This window comes from Plectrocnemia conspersa, unplaced genomic scaffold, assembly GCF_051122295.1.
Source record: "Plectrocnemia conspersa isolate PC_06_02 unplaced genomic scaffold, ASM5112229v1 ptg000005l, whole genome shotgun sequence".
Lineage (NCBI taxonomy): Eukaryota > Metazoa > Arthropoda > Insecta > Trichoptera > Polycentropodidae > Plectrocnemia > Plectrocnemia conspersa.
In genome coordinates, this window is record NW_028277169.1 from 10,950,001 (window position 1) to 10,964,959 (window position 14,959).

General features: G+C 27.1%; 1 protein-coding gene across 2 annotated transcripts in view; it reads left to right on the forward strand.

The window, feature by feature from the left end:
• LOC148234833 (homeotic protein antennapedia-like) overlaps positions 1-14,959 on the forward strand; it is a 340,898-nt gene that overhangs the window by 163,443 nt on the left and 162,496 nt on the right. Inside the window, exon 2 of one of the 2 annotated variants that reach the window (XM_088186080.1) lies at positions 538-614. The exons of the other annotated variant lie outside the window; for it this stretch is intronic. The gene's annotated coding sequence lies outside the window, so the exon portion shown is untranslated. The remainder of the gene's footprint in view (positions 1-537; positions 615-14,959) is intronic. 2 annotated transcript variants of the gene reach the window in all.

The window sequence follows — 14,959 nt, forward strand, 5'->3', positions numbered from 1 at the left end:
TCTGACATTTATGAGCGTCATAAAATCTTTTAAGTAGTGACTTTTAGTACTTGTTTAGTGAACATAAATGTCTTCTGGTTTAGTAGCGAGTAGTCATACTAAAACCCCCGACAACCTTAACAGAAACGTCACGCCTTTTTGCCCTAAGGATGTTTATTATTTTGTTGCGCTATTGGGATTTAAACGTTTCAATGAGCCAATACTTATTTATTAGTCCACATATTCGTGCACATATGCACTATATGCATATTTGTAATTATTAATATCAATAATATAAAATGTCTTAAACGCCAGTTTATCATCAAATACATAATAAAAAATATGGACGAAGATATACATATGTATATGTAAGCCATTACAACTCAGTTTTAACCGGTTTCTGGAAATCTTTGATTACAAAAATATTATTTTTATAAGACTCAGTTGTTGTATTTATCTAATAATAAATATTCAGTCAGCGTTAATTTGATAACACATTGACTTAAATGAAGTCAAGTTAATAATTATATTTTTTAACAATATTTTTGTTTGTTACAGGTTAGTGCAATTTTTGGATGTACTGTTCAACATGTAATATCAAGGATGTTCATCTTATGATTTAACAACTAAAAACGGTGAGTTTACTTTTTAAATAATTGCGACGGTAATAATAGTAATAATGGTATTGGAGCACAGGAAGTGCGAGAATGCGATATGGTCGATTGCCTTATAAGGAAATGGCGCGGTCAGAGGTGGCGCTCGTTGGCACACGAGCCTCAGATCGCACCCGATACGACTGTAAACGTCGGCCGTGCGTGCCGATCCCTGACACTGATACTAACAATTTACTCCCAATCTAGCTCGCTTATCTCTCGCGGTACTGCCGAGTACGTTTTAAATTTATCCTTCGACAATCCCGAAGAAACTTCATTAACGACTTTTGATGTGATAATTCTGTTGGTAGCTTATAATCGATTTATAAATTGCAAATTAATTATGTAATTAAAATAAAAAATATATACGGTAGTTAATGTGTTAATAGTAGCGTGATTGAGCTACTAGATTATAGATGGCAGCACGCGTCTATAAATTTGGGTTCAACTAGGCATACCAAAATTATTTTGCTTTTATACTTTTCTAAAAACAGTTTCTATGCATTTTGATGCAACTATTTCAATTGGGCGAAAATTTAATTAAAATTTTTGAGGAGGAAGTACAAAAATTCACACTCCACATCTGAAATAATATACATATATAAATAATTTTATTAAAAACCAAAAAAATAGAATCATTGACTGCAAATAAATTAAAAAGTACATTATTTGTTTTATTTTCAACTGCCAATTTTTTTATATAAAAATTTTGACGGTGATTTTTGGTCGGAAAGCTTTTAATATTATTTATTATTAGAGTAAAATTTGTTAATAAGTTTTAATTAGTTTTATGGTTTAGTTTCACTTTAATTGCATCAATTTACGAGAGTAAAATTCAGATTTTATTAAAGTTGTTTGTACAGAATATTTTTATTTATTTTGTTATAATTTGGATGAAGCAATCAGTTTTTTTAGTAAAGGTTGTTTTATTATGAGAAAATATTCCAACTAATAAATAATAAAAATAATTACTAACCATATCGTGAAGCTAAACATATAATAATATGATCGAAACGAAATTATACGATCATTATCATTGATGCTTAAGTATTTCATGGTTAGACTAGACAAATTAATTTATGAAATTTGCGACAAATTAAAATTACAGTTTGATAGTAGAAAATTGTACTCATCTACTGAAATTAAATTTTTATAGAGTAATTTTTAATATACTAAATTATGATAAGTGAGCTTAAAATTTGATATGGTGATCGCAATTTTTTCTGTAGTTCGTCTGAATTATTATAAAAAAATATAATATGCTCAATTTGCATGTGAGAGTTGAAATTGTATTTCTATTTATTTTATAATTACATTTCTTTTAACTAAATATCTAACTGGTTGTTGAAATTTAAACTGTCGTTGCTTTAACTATGGGCTCGCGACTCTTTGATTCAGTTCTCAGAAAACTCTCTGACTTAATTCATATTATTTTACCAAAATGGTTATATCATTACGTATTATTGTTGGGTTTGGCGAACTTTTAAGCCCTAATATAAATTTCTTTGTAATTAAATTTAAAAAAAACACATATTGATATTTAACCTTGCTTGTTTGTATACGACTTTATACTTTGCATTGTCACATATAAAATAATAAAAAAAGTAATTCAGTCCTCAGTTTTTTTATAATAATATAAAATATTTTATTTTATATGTATATTACGCACAATCAATGCCTAAAAATATATAATTAAAATGTATATATTTTTATATTTTTATTTTTAAATCCTGCTTATATATATTTTACGTAAAATGTTTTGATCTTGTTTTATTTAGTCATTAAAAATTAGGTTTGCTTTATTTATCTTTTAGTAAATACTATTTATTTATTATATATAAATAAGTTCATATTTCAATCCCATTTAACAATTACAATATTCTACTTCTATTACAAAAATATCAAATAGTAAATACTAATACGATTTTTATATACATAATAATATGCATAAAAATTCTTTTATTGCCTACTTTAATTTAATTAAGTAGTGTTGTGATTTTTTAGCTTTTTATTCCAAAATATAGATATTGCCCACTTTAAATTAAAAGTTTTTTTAAAATAGTTTATTAATTGATTTAAATGAAGAATAAGGTAATTTGTTTTAATAAGTTTTTATTTCTTAGGGTTTTTAAAATGGTCATTTTTTAAACAAGAACATCAATATTTTTTCAATACAATGTTCGGAGTTTAGTCGATTTTTGTGCTTTATTTTTATGTTCATTAGAAGTGCTTATTTACGTAGATAAATTGATGCAAAAGGCAATAGAATTTTTATCGTTTTATCGTGCATATCTTAAAAACATCTAAAAATTTAGTGAGAAAACCACCTCAGTTATGTGTGATAATAAAAATAGTTCTATCATACATAATTATATTACTCATAATATTTTATTAGATACTTACCTTATAAAATATTACAAAAAATAAAATATTTATTTATTTATTCGCTTTCATTGACCCTAAAAATTTTTTTGATCTCTTGATTAAGTCAGTTTTGAAATATAATACATGCTAGGATTAAACAACAGCTTTTCCGATACACTTTAAAATTATTTCTGGCTATTTCTAAAACTTTTATTGTAGTCATAATATCAATGATTTTACTCCGCATTTTTTCTGGATATTTTTAGTAAAACAAAATATTTTAATATATATTTTATATTGCATCTTTGGTTGCTATTTCTTCTGCTTTTATGTATTAGTTTAGTTAAGGTTCTTAATATTTCTAAATATCGAAGTTCTATATCTAACAATAAAATGTTTAAGTAATATAATTGTTTCGCCGTTTAAATTTGATAGTATTTATGAGAGAAGAATTTGAGTAACTTTCAATATGTGTTTCGATAATCTGTGATTTATTTAATTTTCCCTTTGATGATTTAATGACCCTTTCCTCACGCATAACGGACTCTTGCATCATGTAGTTCCGCCTGCCCGATAAATAATTGGTTCAGTTCGGCTTAATTAACGATTATCACTATACCACCTCGGCGCTCCGACCTTTTCAAGTGTCTATATGACTTTATGGTACGTCTCCCGTTATGGTCGATGCAAACTAGCCAGGGATGCTCAAGCGCAAACAAATGTCATTTGGTTGAGAAACAAACGCCTTACAAAGTGGAAAAGCTCCGGGCCGTAACGAGCTTCGAAAGCTCTCACGCAACCGAGCCGCGTCGGCTTATTATCGCCGGCTAAACTGGCACATACACACACCTTATTCATACGCGACGAACGAAGGCAAATAATAAACTTTATTGGCGAGATGTCCGACGGCAGACTGTCAGGATGGTCCGATTGTCTCGCGGATTATATCGAGGCGAACGTCTGAAATCTTTGACACCATCTCCTTAACAGTGTGTGAAAGAACAGAGATTCGTTGGGTGCGAGCTCAACAGTTGTACCCTTATAATACAAGATATATACGTGGTAACTATACGCACAAGTTTATCATAAAAGTAACAAACTAATTTCTCTGCAAAAGAAGCATGCAAAGTATTAATCAATGCTTTTGAATCAATGTATTAGGTAACTAAAAAAGATCCTGAGATTTTCGTTCGATTTTCTAGTTCAATGGAAACTGTGAAAATTTGTGTAAAACAACTATTATTTTTAATTTCATTGACGTTTCTAATTACATAGCTTTCTCAAATTGTATTTATCGTTCATATGAAATGCCATGAATATATTTGATTAAGAGATAACTATAGAATAATTATATGTTATTACTTGGTAGACTTTTAATTATGTCACATACAATTTTATAATCTTGTAATATAAGTGGTGTAATTTTAGTTGCATTTTAATAAAAGTGCGATTACTTACCGACACCTTTAATATTTACATATCAAATGACATGCAATGTTTAGCCCTCAATTTACGAAAGTTCCCGTTTCTCTCCTCCAGTGGCATCCGAGGGATTTTCATTTGTCGTCGTCCTCTGGGCAAAAAATCAGCAGAAAAACACCGCCAAGGTACTCTTTCTCTCTCCGGGCAATCCGAAGAGGAATTTCCGTAATTTATCGCATTGGCCATCCCGAGAGTCCTCTTTGGTCTTTTTTCGCCGATGGGCGAAGAATTCAACGCGAAACTCGGAGGCGAAATCGTCCCGGCTGGTTTTTTAGTCCCGGCTAAACATGGCGATCTCATACCACCAACGGCGAAATATCTCGCAAATCGGGCGAGAAAGAGTGATGATGATTACCTGGCGCGAAGAAGAATCACATTGACAATAGTTTAAGTTGCCTTTGGAGAATCATTTATGTACAATCATACAATCAAATCACAATTGGGTGTTAAAAAATTACCAACCGGCCCTGTACACGTAATATGATTACATACACATACATATATATCAATTTGCAATCAGTAAAGCGTAAATAATGATGTGCGATGATGCAAAAACTTATTCAGCGAAGAGGAAATGCACCGCCCCAATATGCCGGATGGGCGTGTACATATATTTAGTAATTAAAATGTACTATTGTTTCTCAATATAGATATATAAATATGTAAAGTACATTGTATTGACCTTCCCTTTAATATGCACGCAATAATATTGTAAATTTGTTAGATTCCTATCAAGAAAATTATTTACAATCAAATGATTTTGGTACATACTATTAATTAAATAAACTATATAATTTCATTAAAAACGGCCAGTATGTTATTATATACACTATCAATAGTTTTTTTTCGAACTCTGAGAGTTAATAAAAGTGACTTTAATAAATTTTTTTTTTCAAAAAATATAAAATTCACACTTAATGACAACTATATGTACAGTAGCAAGCAAAAAAAACCGCATCATCTTCGAAATCATCATGTTTTATAAACATATATTATTAAAGTATTACGTTAATGACATATTTAACATTAATGAAGTTTCAGATAAAATTTGAGTCCACGTGCTTTTTCATCCAAAAAACAGTTTTATAATCCACTACCGTCAATGAAGTGGATGTCTTTCTTTCCGGAATATGAAAAGCCTTTTCATATTCCTTGGCTTTCTGGATTTTACAGTTTCTTAGAAACATTTTTCGTTATATCTTTAGCTACTTTAACGATGAACGTAATGCATTTTTTATGTTCCGTATAAATTTTACTCTCATCAGAGAGTGGCACTATTTCTTTATCTAAAATAGTCGAGCTTTTGTATCGATTGGTCCATGATAGGCTTATAAAATGCATTTATTCAGTCTAGAATGGGTTTATTTGAGATATACGACATAGGCCACATTTATTTATTAATAAAATATTTCGCTAATACACAAAAATATTTTTTTTACTCAAAATAAATTGTGAATGATTTGGTGTTATTTTTTTTATAAATATTTCTCGAAGAAAGCTTTCGGTTAATTACTCAAAAACAGTACAAACATACCTCTTAATAAGTTATACAAATCTAATTAGGGATTATATATATATCTTATATTTCTAAAATTTAGAAAATTATTGCGTTTGCACTTGAAATAATTATTATAATAGTTTATTTAAAACCTTCATTTAATATATATAATTTCACTATATGTATTATATATATTTTTTAAATAAATACTTAATCTAAAATGACGCAATATTCTACAGATTGTTCTGTGCAAAACTTTCCGAAATTCTCTTATTTCTCTTGAGATTAAAGAATTGTAAAATTATGCAAAAAGCACCCTTGCAAAACCAAGTTAAAAACATTTTATAACACTATAATTTTAACGCGTACTGCTAAATGTTAATACTTTAAAATACATTATGCATTATACACTATCCGTTTGATAATTTTATAATTATAATATTTACATAATAAGTGGGGTAATTTGTCAATGTCACTCTAGTGAATAATTGCTCGTGTTCGTAATTAATTATTAATCGGTAAACGGCGGATGCGCTCTGCGGGTGGAAATGTCAATGTATGAACGGAATTTGTTATATTTTTATACTATATGTTCATTGTGGTCAAACCGCGCATGCGCATCGAATAATATTAAAAAACGAATAAAACTCCCAGGTGAATAGGCGATGCAATTAGCTTTCGAAGCGAAAAGCGAACGGTCCCCGGAGGCGCTAAGGTAAATCAGAGGTAAAAAGTCTTATTGAGAAACAAAAAGGGACAATAATGATAGGTATGGATGACCATAAATCATTCTCGGGTCGGATCACTTGTGATGTTATGATTATGGCGGTTTCCATTTTTCTTAATTGTCCAATTGTAGAGAGACCGGCGGCGAGCTCAGTCGATCAATTCGCAATGAAATTATTGTCCGAATATCGTTTTGGATTATTTAGTTTATCTAGCTTTAAATTTCCAATGTCGTCGGCTGATTCTCATTTCGCACGAACCGGTTTTGAAGAACAAAGGCGATTAAACGATAAAACCGTTACGGGGGGTTATCCTTGAGATTCTTCCACGTCGCCGGAAATATAATAAATCGAGCGAATAAATCAGCAATTTATAATAAATATTTTTTTAAATATATTTGGGTCTTGAAACCAGATACTTTTATTAGCAAATTCAATTCTAATATGCTCGATAAAAATCTTAGCACCCCAGATTATTTCATATCTTACCACTTATACTGCACCTGATTTTACGCTTTCGATTTTTATCACCCATCTATCCGAACACTAATTTAAATTTAAATAGTTAGCCGAATAGAAAGCTTAAGAAACCTTAAATATCTTACATTGACAATGGATTATTATAAAAAAAATAAAAAAACATTGTCCGTGTCTAACGCAAGAAGTTAGCTACGAGTGATATAATACATATTTCAATGAGCATGGCTAAATTTATTACCAAATATTTGTTGGATATGAATAGTAGATTTATATTATTTCCCAATAATATTTTACGTTATTTTATATCAATAACTGAATAATAAAAATCATAAATATTAAGCTAGGATAGTATTTTTTTTATGTAAATTAAAAACCTAAAGTATTTTCTTGAATCTTAATATACAAAAAAATTGTATTAAATATTTGTGTATATTAAGTGTTAATCTGTCACATATTAACCCTTTGAGGAGTATCGCTGTATATGTATGATGGTCGATCTTTTACTGTTTTGAAGTAGCCCAGATAGAATAAATAAAAAACATAACATTTATATAATATATATATTTTTTTAATTTGATTTAGTGTATATTATTTATATACAGAATAATACTAATAAATTATCATAATAAATAATATTTAATAATAATTTTATGAAAATGCTGAAAGACTTTGTATTTAATTATTTATATAAAAAAATCCACAAAAGCCAAATAATATATATTAAATATGTAAAATAAATTATCGAAATTTAGTAATAGAAAAATGTTAAAATAAATTATTTAAAAATGCAGCAAACAAGTAGTAAAATAAATCAAAGTTAAGAATCAGTGATTTTTTTTCTAAATAAAAAAAAATTAATAAATAACAACAGAAATAATTATAAAAAATACGTAAAATTAACAACCCTTTTTTTTAATCTTATCATTATATGTGATTTATATTTTTATAAAATACAATAGCTGTTACAAATTATTGTGTTATCAATACATATATACTATAAATACGTATTATTACCCAAAATCAAACAAAATTACTTACAAAATAATTATTTTAAATTCCAAGTAACCTATTTTTAGCAGAAAAAAATCTTTCTGCATAAAACACGCTTTCTGGTTTTATAAAATACGACAATAATCATGTTATTCTGACATTTTATACAATAAAAAATATCAATTGATAAACATTAATCTAATCTGAATTATATTTTATATTTAAATAATTTATTACAAATAAATTATATTTTTCATTAGTAAGAGAAAACTTTTGGTTAATTTATAATACCTTTATTTACTCGGATTTTTTTCAGATACTGGTAACAAGAAATAATTATTTTTCTTGAGTTTATCGTAATGTTACTTATATGAGTAAAATTTATGAAGCAATCTTTAATTTCTGTAGCATAAAACTAAAATCTTAGAAATCAACTTATTTATTGCACATAATCAATATTATTAATACTATCCAAATATATGTTTATATCAGCTTCGCATTATAATACTTTTATATTATTAAATATATTTTTTGATAATAAAAAACGACACAATCTATGTGTAATCATTGAGGAACATCGTTAGACTTATTAGAATTTTAATTGATGATATTGTCCATAATTACAACTTCTTAAAAATGAGCACTCTTATCAAATTTAATTATATCAATAATACAACAAATTTAATAGCTTTCTTATATTTTGTATGTAAGATATTAAACATGTTTATCTATAAAAAAGTTTTCTTTTAAGTTAGCACTTTTAATATACAAATTGGTAGAACTGTATGTAATTTTTTATTTTTATAATTTGACATACCAATTAAAATTCCTGGTATTTTAAAAGGTGAATCTGATCAAAATGTAAAACTTTCACAACCTATTTTAGCGACCACTGATGTATAGCATTCCATTTCCAACAATTTAGATCAGTAAAGACGAGCTGTTTCCGGAGAGACATTACCTAGGCCAGAATTACCTAGATTACCCACACACAATTGATACACCTGTCCACCTAGCATAGACGTTCATACATCGAAATGTGCCAGCTACATAAAGACTTGTTTAAATGTTTATCTGTTGTGCAACGACAAGCATTTGCATTTCACCTGCAGTCACATGTGCATGGGAATATAATAAATTACAATCGAGCACATATACCTGTTTTAATAAAGCTCTCGTTCGGATGTTGCGAATTGTGTCCACATCTGTGCAAAGATAGATTGCGTCATCTTATAATAATTTATACTTTAAATCGGATTTTAATAAAACACAGTGATTATATTAAATGTATGTAATAAAATAACAATTAGCGCGTCTGATACACCGGGCAGTGATTTATTGTGCGAATAATCGCTTCAGACCGAGCGATATGAGATTTATGATTGACTCGAGATCTTGAGAGAGTTTCTCGCGTATTTTCTATGCTAATTGTATATAATTAATTCGTAATTACAGTGAAGATGTGTGATTAACATTGTAGTACATGGATAAATTCGCTACTTTATAATATTTTTCGCTACTACCTACTTAGTAATTCATTTAGCTTCCTAACGACGATGATCCTATTTGAAGAATCACATTGTATTAGCTATGTGAAATAAACACATTATAATTTTTCCATCTGAACATACGCTCGACTGGTTTTGACCTCTGTTTAGAACCAGTCACCAGAAACAATGTAATCGATAGTATCGATCGCTAATCCAAGGCGATGGCTTACTTTTTTGACCTCATTTTCGTCACGACGACTTTTTTCCTACATTTATCATTACAGCAACAAAATATCGACCAACATCTGACAAATTAAATTAACAATTCCGGCAGCGTACTTACAACCAATTTGTAATACTTAATTTAATTATAATAAAACGGTCGTTGCGTGTAACTGCCATAGGATGACTGTAAATGTTGTGTGAGAATTTCCCGTGAAAATCTTGGGAATCGTACATCATCGGGTATTCCCTATGCGGCTATCGACATTCAGTCGGACAGGTGAGCTGACACCTAAGGACAGGTGAGACTCTCTAAGATGGTACATGCATTATTTATCTGCTCTTTTTTCCTCATACCGTACACCTGTAAAACTTCACTCGGCGGTTGCCGATATTATTCTCGAGAGTGATCTGAATAAGGCGACTTTTGATAAAAAATAGTAGCATAATTTCAATGCGTTGTAAAGTTTACATTGTGTATACTTGCTCCGTAAGTTTGTTGTGTCGTATATTATACGTGTTGTATAATATGATTTTCTGTTAAAATGCACATACATAAGCAATGGAGCGTTCACGCCGACGTGTGTATAAATTATATGCAATAGTTTTATTTTGTTGCCATTTTTGTAGTTGTAACAGTAAGCACGATTGAAACGAATGATAATTTTATCGCTTTAAAAAATCGTGAACATCCATATGAAATAATTGCAGATGTTATTAAATATGTTTTTATCACACATTAAAATATGATAATGAGCTGTGTGCAAACAATAAAAATGTTCGCTGCAATGATTATACATAAAGTTAATTAATCTATACATTTTTACTGTGTGAATGTCATCATAATTTAATAACAAAAAAATAAGTGATATTAATCTTATGAATATTTTTAATATTTGATAAACAAAAAGATTTTAATTCATGTTAATTTACCAGATTAAAATAAAAACTATATATTTTTAATTTAATTGATATTTAAGTTAATTTTATATTTATCAATATCATTTAAAAATTGTTTTAAAAATGACCAAAATATAATCTGAAATATTTATTGTGTATTTATTAGTAACACAGAAATATTTTTTTATTTAAAATATGAAATAATGTTTTATTTTTAATAATCTTTAAAGAGTAGGTTTAATAGGTCTAAATACATAATTGATTATAATAAATATACTTATTCTTCTTTATCGGTGCTACAGCCCTGTGTGTGCTTGACCGAAACAATAATTATTTTCCAGCCGTCTCGGTCTTTTGGCAGCCCGTGCCAGTACTTTATCCCTATTATATATCCCATCCAGCAATCGTTTATTAAATCTTAAATAAAATTATTATGCCTATTTAAAAATAGCCAACATTGAGTTTTATGGTGTTTTTATAATATTTTTTTTTTAATTTTTATAAAAGCTAAAATTTAACATAAAACATACGATTAAAATATGTATATATTTTATTTCATTGCACTAGTTCCCTTTCAATAAATCCTAAAATTAACTTTGTTGAATAAAAAAATAGATTATTACATATTAATTAAATTTATGTTGAATTAAAATCTATCAAGTGTTTAAATATTAAAAAAATACGAAAAATAATTTTTAATTTGCAAATATTGATTTATATTCTTTCGTATTAAAACTATGCCCAGAAAGTGCTTTTTATAATTACATTGTTAAAAAATGTATTTTTTTAATTTAAATATTAATATTTAATGCAACATATTAATGAGGTATCTTTTAGAAATTTAATGGTTACTGTAACTTTTTGGGATGAAAAAAACGGATAAAAAATAATATCTTAAGATTTTAATTTTATATCATATTAAAAGCAATAAATTTGTATTTAATTGTTAACATAATTTAAAAAAATAAGAATAGCCAAAATTGAATGTAAAATTATTCACATTAAAAGTTTTTTTTATTATTATTATTACATTATTAAATAATGTATTAATTCCACAAATCAATAAATATTAATATTAAAATCAAAAAAATATGCATATAAATTATTTATTTATTGAAACTGAACCCCTTAATGAAATTTCTTTTCAATCTATCGTTAAATAATAATATAAGTTAATATATTTTAAAATAGCTGAATATATTTAAAAAATATTAGGAAAAAAAATAGCTAAAATTAAATTTATAAACATGCGGATTTAAAAGTGATTTTCTAATATTATTTATTACTATTTCATTGATAAATATTGTATAATTTTCATTTTTCAATAAACAGTAATATTAGACTCATAAAAATTTGCTATTAAAATATATATTTATATATACATATAATATTTTACATGCATAAAAAGTTTTATGTTTAACCAGTTTTTACAATGTAACTTACTGCGATAAAAACTATAGATAAACAGACTAATGTACACAAAAAAAGAAGTTTTAAATACTTTGTGTTTTATTCCATATGAAAAATATTATTCTGTTATCTATACCTAACATCCTTTTCAATGTATCGTGTAATTTTATTAAGTATTAACCTATTTAAAATTACTTCAAAAAATTAAAACAGCAAAAATTAAATCTTTAGTCATGTGTATATAAATTTCTTTTATTTTTTTTTTGTGATTTTTTTTGTATATAAAATAATATAGCCTTATTAAAATTCCCTTTCAATTTATCGTGAAATCGGTATACACAAATCATATTCCCAATAAATACATAATACAATTTATATAATAATCATGGTGTAGTTTTTAATAAATTCTTAGAATAACCAAAACATACATACTTATATATGAAAAAATATTAAAATATTTTTTTTGCTTTATTTTATAAAATAAATCAATATTCAGGTATATCACAAATATTAAGAATTATATTACTTATTTTTTAATTGAACTTTGTAACATGAATATAATGAATGATAGTTTCCATACACTTACAGTTAATTTATACTGCATATTATTTTGCGTACATTTAAAAAAATATTGAGGCTATTTTTAAATGAGCTGCTATTGATTTTTCTTATAAATATTAAAAAATAATTTAAACCATAGGTGAGATAATTTGCAGTAAATTTTGTAACTTATTGATATCTTAAAAGAACTAAGAATAAACCAACTATTGTATACAAAATATATAATTTAATATGTATATATTTTTTATTTAAATTTTTCTAAATACATATTTTGTTATATAATATAAAATATAAAATGACTAAATTTAAATAATAAACATTGCCTTAAAGGAAATGGTTTAGAAAAATAGATACATATGTATAATAAGACTGTGCAATTCTTTTTGGGAAACCATTATATCTTATTAGTTTCATAATAATCTGTATGCTACATAAAGTACTCAGAAATCATATGCATGTTTGTAGCAAATGTTTAATTATTATTTTTTGTACAAGAACCACTCATAATTATCTATATAAAACGATGCATCTCGTTATCTTCTTCATGCAAAACAAAACATCTTCCGAGCAGTCCGGTTCGATTCGGACATACAAACAAACAAAACACGGCTGTTTATGCACGTGTATATATATGGGTCAGTGTGCGAATGCACTCGGTCGCAAGTAAAAGGCAATTATGCAACACTCCGGGCCCATGCCATACCATAAATTGAACTTAAGTAAGGTCATGGCTCCCATATAAACGTTCAATTCTCAATGGCGGCCGCCGCAAAGTGGTCATTCGCTCGAAATAAATTGCCATGTAATGGCGCGTTAATTTGCATACCCGGCTTCGGTGGCCCAAAGCAGACGATAATGGGCCCTGTGCAGACGAGCCGTAAGGCCCACGTCAACATCGCGACCGGACCCGGTGACGAATCTCGCTTTCGTTCGGTCGATGCCGCATTCCTGTCGGATCGACCGGAAATATGTAAACAAAAATATTGCTATCAATACTGCCATTGTTTAAAAAATATATTTTGAAGGTAAAATAAGCTCAAAAAGCACGGCCGCCTAGCGAGAGTCCCCTGAAGCTCGAAAGCTCTTCGCGCTTCCCAAGCTCGCCGCTAGATGGATTTCGTCCACATTACCATTTAAGCACATAATATTTTTATAAGGTTTAGAACTTTGCTAATGCACTATTTTATAATACATATATTTACGTGTTTTTACGTTTATTTACATCCATTTTATATATAATATTTTTCGTTTGCTACAATTTAATTTCTAATATTGTTTTATAAATTTTATAAAATTGGTTTACGACGTGGATAATATTATTTTATAAAAAAATATTTTAAGGGTTGTTTTTGTGGTTCAAACATTGACTATTAAGGGTTGAATTTGAAGCGTTAGGGGTTTGCAACTTTGAAATATTTTCTTCTTTTCACCAAATGGTGGCGTTTTCCACCGAAAAATATTTTTGACAATTTATCTGAATCACTTTCAAAAATACTTAACTTAGGCTACTTTTAACTTCACCAATAATTAATTTGTGTATTTTAAATCTATATATATTTTTAAAATAGCTGATATGAATGTAATTTAAGAATGATATTAAGTGTATAAAATTTTTTTTTTTTTACAAAATGAGCTTTCAAAATAGCTCAAGATTATGGATGTAATATTAATTCATTTATATTTTTATAATTAATATATTTATTGCACCAAAAACTAATTAAAAGTGGTTCAAAATTAAAGACGTATTTAATAAATTATTGACATTTATTCACGTTAAAATTGATATTGTGAAAAATATATTTTTTCACATAAAATGAGCTTTTAAAAGAAGCACATGATTTGAAACATAGATTCTATGCAATCATTTATTTATATTTACTTAAAAATAGCAACAAAAATTACTTGAAAATGGCATCAAAATTCACGTTAAAATGGATTATATTATTGTGAAAAATATTTTTTTTACGCAAAATGAGATTTTAAAAGTAGCACAAAATTATAAATGTATATAGTAATTTATTTACATTTATATTTTTCATATATTTAATCAACAAAAAGTACTTAAAATTAAGAACAGAATTATATGATTGTTAAAATATATTTTTTTATAGAAAATGAGCTTTTAAAATTTGCTCTAAATTACAGATGTATATAATAATTCATTTAAATTTTTATTATTGATGTATTTATTGCAACAAAAAGTTT